This window comes from Drosophila grimshawi, unplaced genomic scaffold, assembly GCF_018153295.1.
Source record: "Drosophila grimshawi isolate 15287-2541.00 unplaced genomic scaffold, ASM1815329v1 contig_311, whole genome shotgun sequence".
In the NCBI taxonomy this organism is placed as follows: Eukaryota; Metazoa; Arthropoda; class Insecta; order Diptera; family Drosophilidae; genus Drosophila; species Drosophila grimshawi.
In genome coordinates this window covers 20,510,585-20,516,584 of record NW_025063098.1, presented here as the reverse complement: position 1 = coordinate 20,516,584, position 6,000 = coordinate 20,510,585, and positions in this window count along the sequence as shown.

Below are 6,000 nucleotides of genomic sequence, written 5' to 3'. Positions count from 1 at the left end.
AGGGAGATAAACAGAGCGAGAGAGAGAGAGAGAGAGATCAAGAGAGACCAAGAGATTCACGAAAACCCAACCATGACCAATATGAATACTCAGGTTGACAGAGATAAGTTATAGGGAAATTGAAAATGAGCTTTGCTTTGTGTCTGTCTCAAAGTGGTTTTGTGGTCCAGCAGTTAGCATGACAACAAAAATGATATCGACAATCACCATGGGACACTGCAGCTTTAAAAGTCCACTGCTGCTTAATAAGCCTTTAATTCTACTAATAGCTTAATTCCTCACACTTCGAGTTGCACAGCATACGGCGTTCAACGGAGTACAAAGCGGCGTATGTGTATTTATTGTCATTGTCGGGCGCACATTTTACGATTTGTAGCTGATTAAGACAAAGCCTACACACTCGACTGAAAACCACAGCGCAGCGTATTAAATGTAGGAGCATGTGAAAAAGTCCCATAAAGTAAAGTGAATGTTTTTTTTTTTTTTGTTGGGAAAGTCTCCTGCGGCGACATCGACTCAAGAACTGGGCGAAAACTTGGTTCTCGGAACGGGATAATCATTTGCACAAATTTACAGAAATGGCTGATTTAACTTGTGCTTTGCTTAATTTACTACAAAATTAAATTGTACAAAGCGGAATGCCGTTCGTTGGCCATTTAAGTGCGAATTGCTTGTTTGCTGCTGCCATTGGCGTGGTCAGTGGGCATCAGCCATCACATTTCATGTGCCCCCTTAACCTATGGTCCTGGCGCCTTGTCAGCTGCTTCAGCGTCCGGAATTGAATTGGTCGTCTCTTGTTCATTTTCCGCCTCGTAAGTCTCACTGAGCTCAAACACTTGCGACATCTAAATGAGAACTATTGTTAACAGCGACGGGGCGAACTCAAGCATTTTTATTCAACAGTCAAATTTTTAATTCTCGTGCACTGCACATTGTAGAAACTTTAATTTGGATTCCAAGTCTTTTGTGATCTCTGGGCCAGCACTCTTAACTACTTTTAAGTTAGCCTTTCCCTGACACAGTCCAGTGCAAGTTGCCTGTCTGTTTTTTCTTTGTTTGTTCTCCTTACTGACTTTTTGCTAACCAATATTTGTTAGCCAACACGTGACGCGTCAGTTGCTGCTAATTGGATGCAGCACGTTGAAGCGAATATAAAAGGTAACGATTTTGCTTATAGCTTTAGTTATGCAAAATATAGCTCAGCTTATGTTTCTTTCCTTTGACGCAAATTTGAGTTTAATTTTGTGTTGTCTTCTATGACCCAGATTGTCTTTTAAATATATTTGGCGAAACGGTTCCGGTCAGCGATGATTGCCAATGGACGTGGTTTTTTGGCTAATAAAGTTTAAGTCGAGTTACCAATTGGCCAACTTACAAATCCGTGAACTTTTCTTGACCCCTACTCGAGGTCCTTGTACGAGTGCGTTTTGTCTTTTTTTAATGTTTGTTGTCTGTTGGACAAAATCAGCTTAGGAATTTGCTAAAATGTTAAAGATGTTGTGCCATTATCGGTATTTTCTCCTTACGAATCTACTTAACGCAATCTCAGAATAAGTTTGACAAACTTTTGAACAAGTTGTCACAATTGAAAATGTTAGGGGTCATTAGAATATATTTTAATAAGATTCATATGAAAAGTTTTCGCTTCAATGTCGTATCGGTGTCTTTATAGACTCATGTTTTTTTACGGTCTGGACCCTTCTAATTAACCCTTCAATAAATCAATAAACTAATTTATTATTCCGTTTCTCGCTTCCAGGCTCCGTTTCACCCATATGGACTGACTAAATTAGCTTTTAAATGGTCGCTATCTGTACTTGTAGAATAGAGCGAAAACCTTTTTGGCAAGCAAAGCGAACCGAAGCGTTAACAGCTGTCAGAGCTTTAAACCTAATTTGGCTGTTAAAATACAGCACTAGGCATAAATAAATCACCCGCAAGTTGACCCTTTGATCTAAAAGCAGATGTCTGCTTGCAAAACGGTTGAAAAATTCCACAGACGTCGCGATGGCTGCCTGATGAGCCGCAGAATTCTGGAAGGTACCACCTTGTCAACCCAACGACTTCGCCGACCCTGCTGACCTTGTATGTCCCGTGAGGCACGTTCAAAATGTTGTAGGCTTTGAACTTTAAACACGAAATAAATGATTCCATATCCCTTGTCTAGGCTGGCATAGTCCACAACCTACAACAGTCCACAGAGTGTTGAACAGGTGTTTTGACAGTACTTAGTACAAAAATGTTTGCTGTAATCATAACATACATTTAAGCTTCCATTATTCTGCTTATTTTAGGCATCGTTTTGCTGTGCTGTGCATTTGTATTTTTAATTTTTCGCTTAAAGCGTTGCATACATCAAAGTTGTAAGCATTTATAGTGCACATATTATAGTTTTTATATAGTTTATTTGTAGTACAGTTTTATTACTTCGACCTGCATTTGCATGGGCGTCCACTGCTGAGAATAATGCTCTTGTACTTTGCAATTTGGCTTTGATTACAGAAGCTTTATAATTTGTTAATGCATGGCTTACACTTGCTTCACAAGCATACAAGTATATTCATACGAATGTGAGTGTAACATATGATACACAAGGAGCAGTTTCATGCATCCACAATTCAGTAGAAATTGCACGAATTTTCTTAAAACTTCCTTGAAGCACATTAGCCGATTGTAACACACAACGAGCATTTAATTACACTGAATTGACTTCTCATTCAAAATGTCAAATTGTACTCACAAAATCTTGAACAATAGTCTGACATTTTCTGTTAACAAACTTTTCGCACGCGCAAAGAGCGCTTTGGTGTGGCCGGGTGGCTTCTGTTCATGTTGAAAACAGTTTTTGCATGTGTACCTCCGCATGTTTGCCGTAGCATAGAAATTGCCGAAAAGCCGAACACTAAACATCTGCTCGATTGACTTTTGCAAAGTTGACTTAAGGACTTTCTAAGGACGATATTTGTTGGACTTATTTCGGGTGTGTGGTCCATTTGTACTCAGTACTTTGGGCAGAATCCTATTCTTCAATTGTCGGCAAAGACAATGACAAGATAGACCCTGCAGTGAAAGTATAACAAACGCACTCACTACTTAAAAGAAAAATCATCACATGACAGCTTACGGTGAACATAAGTTCAGTTGTAAATAGTGAATAAAAAAAAGTAGATTTATACTTTATGAAGACAAGCACCATGTATTTATTACATTTTTGTTTACTTTTAGTACATAAAAAGACAATGTGCACTTTAAACAGTTAATACACCATGTTGAACAGTTAAACAATATTTGGAGGTGATAATGAATATTAATTTTTAATGGCACAGTGATATGCAGTATTCAAAAAAACAGCTTTTTGTTGGTTATTATTAATGTGGCTGTTGTCAGACTTATTGATGAGTATTTATAGAATTCGTGTGGTCACCACAATTATCGGATTTATTTATACTATGAAAACATTGAACATTTTTAAAAAGGGTATACTGAAGTTATGCAAAAGTGTCTAACAGGCAGCGACCCCATAAAGTATAAACATTCTTCATCAGGTTCAACTCCTTACGGAAAATAGGGCAATAAAACTAGAAATTGTTTGAAATGAATATAATCTTAACAGCTGGATTCAGGGTAACTACAAGTCGATCACACAAAGCTAGAGCGTTCGTACTTGTTTTTATTTGTTAAACTTAAAGTGAGTATAAGCGTTTAATGTTAATGTACAACAATATTGACAACGGTTGGCAGTATAAAGCGGATAATAAATACTTTCAACTTTTACAGCACTAACAATGACAAATAGACACATGTGTACAGATTTATACATATATATGTATATATATATACATATATAATAGGGACAAAATAAGGATGGTGCCCTTGTTGATGTCGTGGCTTAACAAAGGCATTCGAGCAAATTTCCGACACAGTTTCCAATGTTGGATGGTCTACGTCTGTTTTTTTGTGTATGTCATCTGCGTCGCTTTATTATATTTAATTGCTCATACGCACAGTTCCTCGTTTTGCTTTCGCCTTTGCCTTTGCCTTTGCCTCAAATAACCTGCCTCCCCACTCCCCACTCTCCCCTCTCTCTCTCTGTATCTGTCCAAAAATGCTGACAATGGAGCTTTGAACGCTTCGGCTAGCATCGCTGTTAAGTCTAGCACCCGAATATGGGAGTCGAGCGATACGATGAACACTCCACTCTTTTTGTGTTGCTGGCAGAAACTGCTCAGTGTTGTTTTCTGTCTGTGTGTTCAAGAGTTTCTTTATACATCCTTGTTGTTTGCTTTAATTACGACTGTTTCCTTACTGGTATTCACTTGGCTACGGTTCATGGTCGGAATTACATGTTTGATAAATTGCTGTTGCAGCAAAATCATCGTCAATACTGTCATATTCTTATCAATGCTGCAATTGTCTGCTTTCTAGTTGCCTTCTAGTTTTTCATTTGAGCTCTCAAGGTTTGAATGCTATTCAAGCTAATACAGTGTAAAAACAACTACAATAAAAATGCATGTTGGAGAATGTGCATCAGGATATATTCCAAAATTGTAAGCATACACAGACAGAGAGCTTAAGCCGATCAAAAATGTATTTGTAAAGTTGAAGGTGTCTACTTCCCATCTCTCTAATACATACCGATTTTATGAGTAGAGAGTGTTTACAGCTCTTCTGGGAGCGATTACTGCGAAATATGAGTGACAGAAAACTAAACAAAAATAAAAACCAAAAAATAGGAAAATTCACGAAGAGACTCTTATAATTCCACGGCTAAATAATTAAGCAATCTTTAATGCAGAGAACGTCTGGCTCCTTTAGTGTGTCTCGAGTCGTTGGCATTCTAAAATTCATTAAAAATTCTCATTGTTTGGTCGTCCGCTTGGCAAGTGCGCTTAAGGTAAATTAATGTTGCTTTAATGGTGAACACGCGTAAATATCTAAACGTTCTCTGCCAGCTTTCATCCTTATAGTGAGCCATGCGAAACGGCGGTCCTTTAATTGAAACAGCGCCAGGCCATTTTCACTCACTTTCTCACAAGACCAAGTCCACTATTAAAGAAAACTCGCCTCATACAAATTAACCAAGGTGATGAAAGCACCGCAACTCGCATCCGGTAACCGACAACCGGCAACACGGAATACTAGCTAGTTATATTGGCATTTCAGCAGCTCAGCAAAAGCAGTCAGTGGCTGTGTGCTCCAGAGTAGGTATAGTTGGCTACAAGCTGGCCACGAATAGTGCTCCACTTCTGGCTGCCCTCGCAATGAATTAATTATGTTTAGCTTGGCCACGCTTGTTTAAAGTTAATTGCTATTTCAAAATGCATGCAACGATTCTCCAGTTCGCAATGAACTAAAACTAATTTTTATTACCAAATTGGATAGCGTTCAGCAAGGTGAAATTGAATCGACCCTCTTAAATTTCTTAATCTTAAAATCAGTCCATTTTGCTATCAAGTAAATTTAAGAACCTCAGCAGACTTAATTAATATTTCTTTTTCATTGTACATGAATGTTTCCATATAAGAATGATTTTAATTCCAAAATCAATAAAAGTGATTTGACTATAAATTCAATACAGTATCCTGTGGCAACAAACATCTTGACTTTTTCTCTTCGTAGAAAAAAGCCATCAAGCTAATATTATAAACAAATATTGTGTATGTACTCTCATGTGCTTATGTGTGCGTGTTTGATGGCAATTTATTCAACTTTTGTCAAGCTGAATATTTCAGAAAATGTATTGACCAAATTTGATCAAGGGATGAACCTTACGGTTAAAGTGAGGATATTAAATTTAGCTATCGAACAGCATTTGTATGCTGTCGCCCGGCAAATATCAAAGCGAAGGGAAGGCAAGTAAGGAGAGGATATTGTGTCGGTTGCTTAGGTTGCCCACCTGCTCCCTGCTAAGGTTGTGCTGTGCACTGCACCATTATCCTCTAATAAATATTGATTTTGGTGTAATAAAAGAACATGACAGAAGCTAACAGCATCCTCGAT